At 44.5% G+C, this 14449-nt stretch overlaps 1 protein-coding gene across 3 annotated transcripts in view; it reads left to right on the forward strand.

The window, feature by feature from the left end:
• CMKLR2 (chemerin chemokine-like receptor 2) overlaps positions 1-14449 on the forward strand; it is an 82533-nt gene that overhangs the window by 17632 nt on the left and 50452 nt on the right. For all 3 annotated transcript variants that reach the window (XM_073807360.1, XM_073807363.1, XM_073807361.1), the window contains one exon: positions 11504-13887. The gene's annotated coding sequence lies outside the window, so the exon portion shown is untranslated. The remainder of the gene's footprint in view (positions 1-11503; positions 13888-14449) is intronic.

The following is a 14449-nucleotide window of genomic DNA, read 5'->3' on the forward strand; positions in this document are numbered from 1 at the left end:
CGGTCCCCGCCTGCTGACCTTGCCTGCTACCTCCCCAGGTGGTCCTGCATGACCAGCTGTGGGAGACTATGGTGTCATAAATATATTCTTCCTTCATGGAAATCATTTTCATATCTGTGTGTCTTTCTACCTCGGTTCAAAATAAGTCCAGGGTAGGTTTTTGAACTATTGGTATTTCGTCTTACCACCCGGGGCGCTGGACTCTAGCCTCCTTCAGAGTGATAAGAACCTCTCCAAGAAGGTGTCTTTCCCTCTGTTGTCCTGTGCAGTGTAATGTACAAAATAACTTGTGGTGCTGATCAGGGGTCTTGGCCCCTTGACATATACACTGTAAAATGGGGTTGTATGTACCTGTGTCTCACGTGAACCTATCAGCGAGTATAGCTGCCACTTTTGAATTCTCTCCAAGATTGTCCTGAATTTTGCCACTTTGAAATGATGTGCTGAATAATCTCAGCAACCAAAAATCATTATCTGGGAGGATCTCTTGTGACTGAGCTGATTTATTCTGATTCATTGTATCATTTTTAGCAGATCTTATACCCAGCTAGAAAATGAAATAGAAAGAGAAATAGCATTTCCTTTAAAAATGCTGGAGTGGGGCCATTCCTCGTAGAAGAGGCAGGATGATCAGACCTTGAGCATTTGAGGAAGTATTGTCCTATGCTTCATTTCTGGTACGTTTTGGTTTCCAGTTTTACATTGAGCTCCAGGTTTTCTACATTTGGAAAGCAGAGCTTTGGACCCTCTGAGTGACTCCTTTTTTAAAAAATATATATTTATTTATTTTTGGCTGCACTGGGTCTTCATTGCTGCGCACAGGCTTTCTCTAGTTGTGGCAAGCGAGGGCTACTCTTTTTTTTTTATTTTTTTTGCGGTACGCGGGCCTCTCACTGTTGTGGCCTCTCCCGCTGCGGAGCACAGGCTCCGGATGCGCAGGCTCAGCGGCCATGGCTCACGGGCCCAGCCGCTCCGTGGCATGTGGGATCTTCCCGGACCGGGGCACGAACCCGCGTCCCCTGCATCGGCAGGTGGACTCTCAACCACTGCGCCACCAGGGAAGCCCAGCGAGGGCTACTCTTCGTCGCGGTGCGTGGACTTCTCATTGCGGTGGCTTCTCTTGTTGCAGAGCACGGGCTCTAGGCTTGCGGGCTTCCGTAGTTGTGGCACGCAGCTCAGTAGTTGTGGCTCACGGATTCTAGAGCACAGGCTCAGTAGTTGTGGCGCACGGGCTTAGGTGCTCCACAGCATGTGGGATCTTCCCAGACCAGGGCTTGAACGCGTGTCCCCTGCATTGGCAGGTGGATTCTTAACCACTGCGCCACCAGGGAAGCCCCTCTGAGTGACTCCTTTGTAAGTGAAGAGAAAGGCTGGTTTTGCTGTTCTTGTTATTTGTTCCTAGTTATGTTGTTCTTGTTATTCCAAAAGCCCTGGTTTGGAGACTGTGTTCACATGCAGCGTTTACATGCAATACTCAGCCTGTTCAGATGCAGTGTTCTTGAGAGGTGGGGACCTAATTATTACCAAAGTAGCAGCCAAGAGAGGAAAAGGTGTCAATAAAAAGGAAAACATGGTTTTTACCTGAAAAAAAAAAAATTTAGGGAGCTCGAAAAGAACGTTGAGCTCCCTCCTCTCGCTCTTCCTGACAGTGCCGTGCAAAGTGCCGCGAAAGGAGCGGCTTGCAATACCTACGGACTGGGCTAAGTACGAGACATGTGCGATGCCATAGATGCCTGTTGCCAGCAATGCAGTTTACAGTGTGGTATGCGGTGTCACTCTAAAACAAAAGTTCAATGACAGTTGTTAAGGTGGTAAAACAGGCTTCATTCAGGACCACAGCCCTAGGGATAGGGACCTCTACGATTGGGAGTACACTGCAATCAGCTCCGGATACAGCATGGGCAAGTGGGAACTTCCAGCCAAGAGCAGGGTCGGGGGCAGTGGATGTAAAATTATGAGGAGGAAACATCATGAAAAGATGTGTTCTGACTAAACCAATCCAACCGAATTCTTCTAAACACTCAACAGGCTGGTCAGACTCATCCTGGGGGCTGGAGAATGACAAACCTGATCAGATATCTAATGTGATCAGTTATGGAGGGTGGAAAGTTCTAGTGAAACTGATTAGCAGGGTTCTTGCCAGAACAGGATTCTAGAGGAATTGCACAGATGAGTCTAGAAGCGTCAGGGATCTGACTAAAATTAGGCAAAGCAAAGACTCACCAAAGAGTGCCCGGGGAAGGCCCCTCGTACCGAGCAGAGGTACAGGGCGATCCAGTAGGGAGGAAGTATTCAGCAGGGAGAAGTGATAGGAAGTATCACTTAGGGAGCCAAGGTGCAGAGTTCCATGAGACTCCGAGATCTGCACTCGCTCCAGGTGCTGAGGTCCGTGCGACACTGCAGTTTGGCCGCAAGGTGTCGCGGTGTCCCTTACGGTGCTGCCGTGAAGAATGATATTCAGTGATGCTTCGTGAAATAAAATTCATATTTTATGGCAAGACAAGAAAAATTTAAACAAAAGAATTCTTGGGAGTTCCCTGGTGGTCCAGGGGTTAGGACTCAGTGCTTTCACTGCCATGAGCCCGAGTTCAATCCCTCAGGTCGGGGAACTGAGATCCCGCATGTTCCGGGGAGTGACAAAAAAAAAAAAAAAAAAAAATCTTCTTCTTTGCCCTTTGGTCTCCTCTCTCCGCACTGTCCACTGTATAGACATCGTGCATCGACCAAACCTGCTCAACCAAAAAGAGCAACCTTCTCCTAGCATCGAGACAACTCCTCCAAAGATAACATTCCTCCTTGATCTTGTAAGGATCAACGACCCACCATTGATGATGCTTAGATCTGGATCATATAAACTGTCGATAAACGTCATTTGATGTACAGCCCTTTGTCTCAAAAACTTATGTAACTGTGCCTTGACTTCTAATGGACGGAATAGTTCTCAGAGCTTTTTGATATGCTCTTCCCGGGTTATAATCCTCAAATTTGGCTTGAATACAATTTTCCACTTCTTTCTTAGATTGACTGATTAATTTGTCATTTACAGCTTGTTAAAATGGGAAGACAAGCATTATTCAGGGCAGTAGCAAAGGTATGGGAACCTCTCCAGCTGGGACTTCACAGTAAAGGAGAGACTGCACTTAACTCTGAATACAGCATGGACAAGGGGAAATTGACAGCTATGGAGCAGGAGGGGGGACAGTGAAGGGAAAATTACTAAGAGGAAACATCAGGAATAAGGAAGGTTATGGCAAAACCCACCTAACACGATTTGCTGAAGACAGGCCAGGGTGGTGAATCACCTGAGGGTGAATTCAGAATGAGGGTTCTGATCAGATATCCAGGGTGGTCAAATACGGAGGGCGGGAGGTTTTGGTGAAATTACTTAGCAGGATTCTTGCTAAAACTGGACTTTACAAAGAAGTGCACAGATGAGCCTAGGAGAACATTCAACAGCCTGATGAAAGTTATCAGGATCCTTTAATGAAGGTCAGTACCATGGCCCTCTAATGAGGGTCAGTCCTAGGAGTGTCTCTGAGAATGATTAATCCTTTCAGTTCCTTTCTCCCTCACCAGTGGGTTCTCCCCCCAAACCAGGACCGCCTAAGGAGGGTCAAAACCAGGAAGAGAAAACAGGATTCAGACTCATGTACAGAGATACTCACACACACACCCAAGGTAAAAGCCAAACCAATTTCAAAAGGCTCACTTTGATATTATAGCACAAAAAGCCTATGCATAAGGAATTTCATCCCATTTGCTTTCCCTTTTACAAGACAGTTCTAGTTGAAAGATGCTGTTATAATTTAGAGAGCCATTAGGGGCTGTTGTTCTCCACATCCCAAGGAGTACTGAAGCTAAGCAGTGTTATGATAAAATACCATTTTTTTTATTTCATGGGAACCTAGCTGAAGATCCCCCAGCTTTGCAAAATACATGCTAGGGGACTACAAGATGGAATAGAACACTTGTTTCTATTCATGGCCGATATTACTAGAGGCAGAAAAACTGGCAGATCCGCATCCAGCAGCTTCTCAGGGTGGCAAGTTCCCTAGCACTAGAATGGAAAGTTTCCTACCTGCCATTCCAGACAGAAGTGCAAACAAGCCTTGGTCTAACAGGGAGTTTCCCAATTACCACTCAAGCGGTGCCCAATGGCCAAGGGACTCCTCAACCCGGAAGGGAAACTCCAGTTAAAGTGGTGAAACCATGCAACTCAGACTGGGAGTTGAACCCACAGTCTTTTAATTGAGATTACACACCTGGTCTAGGACTTAACGAAGCTCAGGTTCTTGATGTCTCCTCACAGAAAGAATTCAGTGAGAAACGAAGTGATGGGTAAGAAGTGGATTTATTTAGAGAGAAACACACTCCACAGACAGAGTGTGGGCCATCTCAGAAGGTGAGAGTGGCCCCAGGTTATGGAGGTGTCAGTTTTTAATAGGGGTGGGTAATTTCATAGGCTAGTGAGTGGGAGGAGTAGTCCAACTACTTTGGGGAAGGGGTGGAGATTTCCAGGAATTGGGCCCCTGCCCACTTTTTGACCCTTATGGTCAGCCTTGGAACTGTCATGGCACCTGTGAGTGTGTCATTTAGCTTGCTGATGTGTTACAATGAGCGTAGACTGAGGCTCAAGGTCTAGTGGAAGTCGACTGGTCCGCCATCTTGGACCTATATGGTTCTAATCAGTTTATGTCATGTTCTCGGGCTATGTCATTCTTTTAAAGATTGTGCCCTGCCCACTTCCCTCCTGTTTCAGAAATAGTTGCAGAAGAAGAGACCTCTGCCCCAATTCCAACAAGTATCTTGAGAATGAAGTCTCTCAGGGGGGAATTGTTAGGGGTGTAACTGCTCGCCTGGCCAGGAACAATAGTAACCACTTGCATGAGTTATCTTAAAACAGGAGGTCTTGGTAAGGAACGAGGAACTAACAAGCTACTACCAACCGGAAGAATTCGGGAAAGGTCAAAAGGAGAAAGGAGATGCCAGTCCATATGTCCTACCAACCTCTCAGAATCCTTCTCGCCGGAATCCATCTTGGCTGAGAGATGTGCATACCACCAGGAAGGACCTTGAGTCAGAGTGATTAGCCAGAGACAACCTGGAAACTAACCCCATTACCGTACAACTCAAGACTGCAAGCCACGTGGCAGAGCAGTTCTCCTGAGTTCCCTTACCTTCCTGCTTTCCGCCCGGGTGCCCCTTCTTAATAGAGTCTCTTGCTTTGTCACCACGTGTGTCTCCTCAGACAATTTATTTCCAAGTGTTAGACAAGAACCCACTCTTGGTCCCCCTTCCTGCAACAGCAGCACTCCACTCAAAATCAGATGACCAAGTCTTTTGCCTTTCTTCCCACCCCCAACCCCCAAAAAAGGAAAATCCAATCAAGGCCACCCAGTAGGGAAAAATACATTGGTGTCATCCCACATGAGCTTCCACCATGCATTAGAAATGTTTCCTTCATCATGGAATCGAAAGTGCCATGGGCCAGTGATGGTCTGCTGCAAGCACAATGGTGGTGTGCAGCAAGTGCTCAGGACTGTCTGTGAGGCAAAGTTGTTGCGGCAGTGCTGGAGAGGATCTGAGTGACACCACCAGCCAGGAGCCTATGTGCCAAGGGTAAGATACTCAGGATAGCTGTCCCCTAGTAATCACCAAAATTTTTTTGGAACTGAACTTGGGTCCTCTTGCATGCTGCTCAGCAAAGCCAACCTACCTACACCAGACTGTGGCAAAGGAAAATACAGGTTTATTGCAAGGCCAAACAAGAAGAAAGGGCAGCTCTTTCTCAAAAGACCCAAATTCCTCAGTAGCTTTCAGGGCATCATTTATGGTGAGGGTTGCAGCTCGTGGAATTTCTTCTGATTGGTTGGTGGTGAGGTAACAGGGTGATGTTTAGGGAATTTTAATCATCAGGTTCCACCCTGTGGTCAGCATGTAGTCACCATCGTGCAGCCGGTAGGGGTCTTGGTTCCTGCAGAACACTCAAAGATATACATCAGATTGTTATGTAAATCCCTTGAGGAGGAACCAGCACTCTGTTTTATCGCTGAACATTGTTTCAACTATCATTACTTTTCTTGTTTAACTGCTTTTCCTTCGTTTCTGCATTCCCTCATTTCTCAAATTAGTAACTGCTTGAGTCTGCTTTTTGGAACTGGGGAAAGGCCTAAGAGACTAACGCCTTTTTTCTATAAACAAGACATGGGAGATGTGGAGGGGCTTTTGTACCTGAGAAGGCCCCGCACAGTTCTGCTTGGTTTCACACCCCAACACCCCCACTCCCACCCCCACCCCCCCCCACCCACCTCCCCCCCCCACCCCCACCCCCCCACCCCCGCCCCCTGCCGCCATTTCTTTGATACTTCTCAATTCTGAGGGGAATACATGGGTGGAACAAGAAAGGGAACAAAGTTTTGGATAAAGTGATTAGTCATAGACTCAGCAGGGGGAGTCAGTCTCACCCTCATAGCAGCTGCCTAATACCGCCTCACTGAAATAAACTTCTGCATCAGCAGTTCCACGGACACTCTCAGGGACAGAGCCTGCAGTGAGCTATAAAACAGGAAGAGCTGTTTTTCTATCCACTGGAAAATATTTCTAAGACAAAGCCTGGTCCTCTGAAGCATTAGCTAGGATTTTATGCCATGGGCAAATTAATGGCATTCCTGCACAGTGGGGCTCCGCAGAGGGAAAACTGGGAGAGCCAGTACTTTACCACCGCAGTTCCTGAATTATGACATCAAGATTAAGTCAGAGGGCTTCCCTGGTGGCGCAGCGGTTGAGAATCTGCCTGCCAATGCAGGGGACATAGTTTCGAGCCCTGGTCTGGGAAGATCCCACATGCCGCGGAGCAACTAGGCCCGTGAGCCACAGTTACTGTGCCTGCACGTCTGGAGCCTGTGCTCCACAACAAGAGAGGCCACGATAGTGAGAGACCCATGCACCACGATGAAGAGTGGCCCCCACTTGCTGCAACTAGAGAATGCCCTCACACAGAAACGAAGACCCAACACAGCCATAAATAAATAAATAAATAAAATTTTTTTAAAAAAAGGTTAAGTCGGATAACAAATTCAAGATCCTGTATGAAGATGGGGAAGGAATTCCTAATATTCCATTATGATTGTTTCAGAGTTTCCAGGCCTGGACTGCGTCAAATTTCCCAACCATTTTATTTGCCTTAAACATGTTCTTTGGAACTTCCCTGGTGGTTCAGTGGTTAAGAATCCGCCTTCCAATGCAGGGGATGCGGGTTCAATCCCTGGTCAGGGAACTAAGATCCCACCTGCCTTGGGGCAACTAAGCCTGCAGACCACAACTGCTGAGTCCACTCACGGCAATGAGATCTTGCATACCACAACTAAAGACCAAATGCAGCCAAAAAAATAAATAAATAATATATTTTAAAATGTTCTTTGTTTCTTGTTTTTGCTTTTTTAATTAATTAATTTATTTTTTGGCCACACCACATGGCATGCAGGATGCAGGATCTTAGTTCCCCAACCAGGGATCAAACCCATGCCCCCTGCAGTGGAAGTGCAGAGTCCTAACCACTGGATCTCCAGGGAATTCCCTTAAACATGTTCTTTGAATGCTTACCAAGTCCTCTACACACTTCCTAAAGTTTGGAGTGTCTCATCCTGCTTCCTGTGACAAGATATGTAAAAACCTTCTCTGTAAACACAGAAAAAATGTGTTTGTCTAATACATCCCACAATTTGTCCTTTCCATGTTGAGTCAAGTGTATGTAAACCATATAGAGTGAGTCAAGAGACAGACTTAGGAGCAACCAAACAACCATCTTGGTGTTTCCAAAGTCCATCTAAGTGGATCAAACATCCAGCTATCTCCCATCCAATTCTTTCTGAGTCTGAAGTTGCTATTTGAGCTATGTAGATCTCTTTTATGATTTCCTTAGGAGTCATCCTAAAGAAGTACTCTTCCTCATGTGGTACATATATACAATGGAATACTACTCAGCCATTAAAAAGGATGAAATAATGCCATTTGCAGCAACATGGATGCAACTAGAGATTATCATACTAAGTGAAGAAAGTCAGAAAGAGACAAATACCATATGATATCACTTATATGTGGAATCTAAAATATGACACAAATGAACCTATCTACGAAACAGAAATAGACTCACGGACATAGAGAACAAACTTGTGGTTGCCAAGGGGGACAGGGTTGGGGGAGGGATGGAGTGGGAAGTTGGGGTTAGCAGATGTAAGCTATTATATATGGAATTGATAAACAAAAATGTCCTATTGTATAGCACAAAGCACTATATCAGTATCCTATGATAAACCATAATGGAAAAAAGTATTTTAAAAAAGAATGTATATATATGTATAACTGAATCACTTTGCTGTATAGCAGAGATTAACGCAACATTGTTAGTCAACTATACTTCAATTAAAAAAATAAATGTGAAAGAAGTTTTCTTCCTCAGGGGAGGACGAAAATCCCACCAAAGGTCGAGAGCTTCAAAATGAAACCTAGGGGCATATTCCAGAAGCTTGGAAACTACTTAAATTTTGGGGGTGGTTGAGAAAGAGGCTGGTAATTTAGCATATATATCAGGCATCTGTGGGGAGTTCTCCTAAACTGACTTAGCAGGATTCTTGCTAAAACTAGATTTTGCAAGAAAGAATCCTTGGTGAAGAGAGGGTTCAGGGGAGATGGAGTAAAGTTTGGTCAAGCAAAGAATCTTTGTCAATATATACATATACATACACACACGTAGATACATACATACACATACACTCTATCTTACTGTATGGTCAGACCACTCAAGATGGCTATTCTCTTGCTCTCTGTACATCCTCTGCCCTACCAGTGTCTGCTTCATCTATACCTTACTCACATGACTGACATTCCTGTGCACTTGCCCCAGGCCCCAGCTAGAGATTATTGTTGTTGTTTTTTTAATTGGGGTATAGTTGTTTTACATAGAGATTGTTCTTACCAAAGGGACAGTGAGGGGCATGCCCCTCTGCTGGTTTCCCTGGTAACTAATGAACCAACCTAATGTCAATTCCTCCCATACCTGGCAATCTTCCCTTCCCCTGGGTGTGAAGACCGCCACCATGTGCTGCCCACAGGCTGCAGCACACAGTGGGATGTCACTCCAGGACCTTGCTTCAGACGTGTAGGATCCCCCATCCATTAAACCATTGATGTCTCTGTTGCTGACTCCAGGCTCTTTCTTTGGTCTTGAAGCTGAGCAAGTGCAGGCCTTGTAGGCCTTCAGAGTATAGCCCAACACTTACTCCAAAAGTAGCATACTGTAATACAGTTCTGGACCCATCTTTTTTTTTTTTTTTTTTTTTACTGAAACTATCTTGCTGAACACTCTACATCAGTATGTAGAGATATTCCTTTTTTTAAAAAAATACATTTATTTATTTATTTTTGGCTGCACTGGGTCTTCGTTGCTGCACGCGGGCTTTCTCTAGTTACGGCAAGCGGGGGCTACGCTTCGTTGCGGTGCACGGGCTTCTCATCGCGGTGGCTTCTCTTGTTGCGGAGCACGGGCTCTAGGTGTGCGGGCTTCAGTAGTTGTGGCACCCGGTCTTCAGTAGTTGTGGCTTGTGGGCTCTAGAGCACAGGCTCAGTAGTTGTGGCACACGGGCTTAGTTACTTCCACAGCATGTGGGATCTTCCCAGACCAGGGCTCAAACCCGTGTCCCCTGCATTGGCAGGCAGATTCTTAACCACTGTGCCACCAGCGAAGCCCTAGAGATATTCTTTATTCCTTTGTCACCTGCAGAAGACTCCATTGTATGAAGGTGGCATAATCCTTTTGATTTAGGTGTGTCTCCTATATATACCATAGAATTGAGTTAGCTTGTTTTTTAATGTCATAAAACAATTTATAACATTAGAATGTGATTACCAATTCTACACTATCTATGTATGAACTATCTATGAATGGCTGCCATAGAAAATGTTTCCTTCCACTTAAATTAGGCCATTGTTTGGATAAGCAGGACAAAATGCTGGGAAAGCAGTAGTCTTATGTGCTTTGCACATCATCTTGGACACTGTGGCTTCACAAAAGATGTCTCATGACATGGCCAACAATTTTCAGAGAGGCCCGTTTCCTAAGTCCGGTGAGAATAAACTTAAGATGAGATAAATATACATCGACTGGGCGCTGTCTCTGACATTTTATTTCTCTTTTATAGCTTAACTGAAAAGAGTATGATGCTGAAACAGACTGAGCCAATTAAAAAAATTCTCCTCAGCATGTGAATTGTGACTTCACTGAGGGTTTTTGGCAATGACCATCTGTCTGAAAGTTTCAAAGTCACCCATTAATCACACTGACCACCACAGGTTAGGGAGACAATCTTTGTAGATGTTTCCACTGTTCAGAAACACACAGAGCCACTGAGTTCATTCCTGTTCTGTGTTGTGATATGCTGGTTGTATGACCAGCAAATAGGACTAAAGCATCAGGCAGTGATGAGCCAAGCTCTCTGGACCAGGCACAGCTGTGCTTTTCTGAATACACATCCTACCTAGACATTAAACTGTGACATGATCAGTTCAGAGCTTAGATACAGGGTACAAGGATACGTTTTCTCTCATAGACCAGAAACCCAATCTCCCATCAGGAGATTACAAATTGTGGCCTGGCATCATCTTTGACTAGAAAGTCACTCCTTTTGTGCTTCCAGACTCAGGAAGTCTATTGACCCTCCTTTATGACTTATCTTCTCAATCACTCTTGAAATGAAATCCTCTTGAATAATGAATTTATCAGACAAAAAAGATAATGGTACATACTGTCAACTGATGAGCTCTTAACATAATTGTCCCTGCTTTCTACTCCAAGGACAAGGCAAAGTCTTCTCAAGCTTGATTCCCTTTGGGATAGCCCTATCATGTTAGCCACTACAAACCAAATAATCACTACATGCCAGGGACTGTATCAGGCAAGTCAATTCATGTGCTTGCTTCCTTTTTATTCCATCTTTACAACAACACTGTGAGGTATATTCCCAAAGTTCTTTGTTTGTTTCAAGACAAACTTACCCGGGTTACCTCACACAATGAGACTTTAATATAATTATAATGATTCCTTTTTTTTTTTTTTTTTTTGGCTGTGCCACATGGCTTGTGGGATTATACTACCCCCACCAGAGATGGAACCCAGGCCCTTGGCAATGAGAGCGTGGAGTCCTAACCACCGGACCGCCAAGGAATTCCCTATAATGATATCTCGAATGATGAAGTTATTATTATTTTTTAAGGATTTTAGCATGGTGTTGTGTATGTGAGTTACAATTTGGTTTGGCAAAATGTAATAAAATATAATAACAGCAAACTCAAAGTAGTAGTGACCCAAACACATAAAGGCTTATATTTCTAATGAACAATAAGTTTGGAGGTGGGAGATTGTAATACAGCCTCAAGAATTTCCAGGCTGAGGTCTCGAGGAGTCTAGGCTTTTTGTAACATCTCTCCTGCACTTTTCCTTTCCTTGTAGTTCCTAAAGAGCTGCTGAATCTTCAGTCATCTGGTCGACCTTCCAAAGCATCCCTCCAAAGCAGAGCCAGCTTTTCTTCAAGCCCCAGCCCATGTTTTCTACGTAAATCCTAGTGGTCATTCTCAGCATCCGTGGAAGCTGGGAAATGTAGCGTTTTATCTGGATACAACAACAATATTTATTTCCTAAATAAAATTGTGGTCCTGAAGGTAAGAAAGAAGAAAGGAATGGATTTTGAGGAGGCAGTTATGGTCCCTGCCACAAAGTGGATAGGTAATAATAGCCCTTCATCAACAGATTGTATAAGTGAAAAGCACCTTGGGCAATTCATAGCAAGTAATGATAATGTAAACGTTTATTGAGACCTTACTCTTTATGTGCTTTACTATACTGTCTTATAGAAATCTCACAACACTCTGATGTAGATAATATCATGATCCCCATTCTCCAGATAAGCCTGTGGCACACAGGCTTCGTTGCTTCCACAGCATGTGGGGTCCTCCTGGACCAGAGCTTGAACCTGTGTCCCCTGCACTGGCAGGTGGATTCTTAACCACTGCGCCACCAGGGAAGTCCCAAAAAATAAAATTTACTTAATTATGTATATGTAATTAAAAGTCAGAATAATCGTTGCAGGAAGGGGGGCCAATTCCAGGGCCTGAGATGGGGCTCTTGTCTAACACTTGGAAATAAGTTGTACAAGGAGACACACTTGGTGACAAAGCAAGAGACTTTATTGGGAAGGGGCACCTGGGCGGAGAGCAGGAGGGTAAGGGAGCCCAGGAAAACCGCTCTGCCATGTGGCCTGCAGTCTCAAGTTGTACGGTTATGGGCTTAGTTTCCAGGTTGTCTCTGGCCAGTCATTCTGACTCAGGGTCCATCCTGATGGCACATGCATTGCTCAGCCAAGATGGACTCCAGCGAGAAGGATTCTAGGAGGTTGGTAGGACATATCGACTGGCATTTCCTCTGTCCTTTTGACCTTTCCCGAATTCTTCTGGTGGGTGGTAGCTTGTTAGTTCCTCGTTCCTTACCAGGGACTCCTGTTGTAAGATAACTCATGCAAGTGGTTACTATCATGCCTGGCCACGGCAGGCAGTTTCAGTCAGTGGTTCCCTTAACATAATCACAGCAATATTTTTTAGAACTTAAAGATTTTAAAGAACTTAAAGATTTTTTTTCAGTTGTTTAGAATTGCTGGCACACAGTGATCACAAAAAGCAGAAGGGCTTTAGTTGGTTTTATTACTGGTTTAAAATTCACTAAAGACAGAGCTCTCTATTATTGTCTGCACGGGGCAGATCTCTTCCATTGCTCTTCCTTTTCACCCACCAGTGTTCCATAGTTAAGCTAGTTGAAGCCGGTTTTGTTGATTTAATCATACTTTATAATGCAGTCAGGTTTTAGAAGGGAAGCACTGGGAATTCATATTTTTTAAATGACCAAACCTAAAATTCCTTATGCAATAAAAATGATTGCCCAATGACTTACCTTTCTGTGTACGCAATTGTCCTAAACTGAAGAAACTCAAGAGGAGAAGAATCGGAAAGGGACATGAGGGTTGCAAGTGCAAACTCCCAGAAGATCCAGATGAATGTGGTCCATGAGTGAGTGAGTGAGTGAGGCAGGGGAGAAAAGTGTCGACATGGAAAGAAATGCCCTGCCGGAAGTGGCCAGGTGGCATGAGGCGCGGCCCCTACTCAGCCTCATCTAAATGTATCCTCGTGGGATGCAGGCCCATGGTTACCCTGATCTGGTAATTTTTTTCATGAGGAGCCAACAATCTGATGTCTGTGTAAGATCCCTTGATTTTTAAATGATGGAAATTAATTCAAACTCTAGAAAACACTGTGCACTGCAAACAAAACACATCTGCAGCTGCAGTACGCTCGCAGGCTACCAATTTCCTAATGAAAAACGCAAGCAGTGATTGAACCAGTTACAGAAGCCAAGAAAATATGCTTTATTCTTCGATCCTTTTCCTTTCCCCAAATGTGACATTTTAGAAAAATCCGGATACACTTACGTCATATCCATAATCTGCAGCTTAACAAGAAAAGCAGCATAATTAAAGAGTCTGAACGTCCAGAGCCCTCCTTTCTCTCGAGTCAGAGCCAAGGATGGTGTCACCCAGATGCCTGTTAACTAAGAGACATACACCAGATTTATTTAAACCGCATTTTTTTTTTCCCTAGGGCAATAAGTTAAAAGATTATTTACCTCCCTTGGTTACAAAAAGAGGAAATACTTCTTCCAAGACTCGGAGTAGCTGCGGCCAGTTCTCCCGGAGAAATTATTTTACCACAAAGATTCAGAGCACAGAGCCCGGAAGCCTTTGCCCACCAGCCTCCCTGCCGCTGCACTGCATGGGCACCTTCTGAGAAGTGAGTGTTTTATTAGCCTCCAAAAGTTTCAGGCCCTGAGCATCTGATAGTTAAGAACATCATTCTAAATCCCTGTATGTAGATTTCATTTGATTTGGCATTTGGCATATTAAAAGAGAAGGTTTTTTTCCAATGAAAGACAATAGAAGCTGTTTTCCACAGGGAATTAAAGCTTTGTGTATCTTAATTAAAAAGCTATTTGCTAAATCCTTTAACAGAATTTCTAAGTATCCTCAAGGTTGGGTTCCTGCAGGGGCCAAACAGAATTTAAAGCAAGAATTTGATGAAGCCTTTGTCCTCTGTGCCCATTAAGAATTCTCTGGTTTAAGTTGCATGGAAGCTGCCCCGTATGGCCAGGTGGGCATGGCTTCTCTATGTGACCTCCCAGAAACACAGAGTCTGCAACTGTGAGTCCCGAGGAAAAGCTTTGCATGGTCCCAAGCCTTACTGTTAACCCAGTAAAGACCCCAAAGTCTAATCTCTGACTCTGTCTACCACAAAGAAACAGGCCTAAGAAGGGCATTTACATGTGAAGGCAGTCATCTCCCTGTATAAGAGGAAA

The sequence above is a fragment of the Tursiops truncatus genome, chromosome 7 (assembly GCF_011762595.2).
Source record: "Tursiops truncatus isolate mTurTru1 chromosome 7, mTurTru1.mat.Y, whole genome shotgun sequence".
Taxonomy (NCBI): Eukaryota; Metazoa; Chordata; class Mammalia; order Artiodactyla; family Delphinidae; genus Tursiops; species Tursiops truncatus.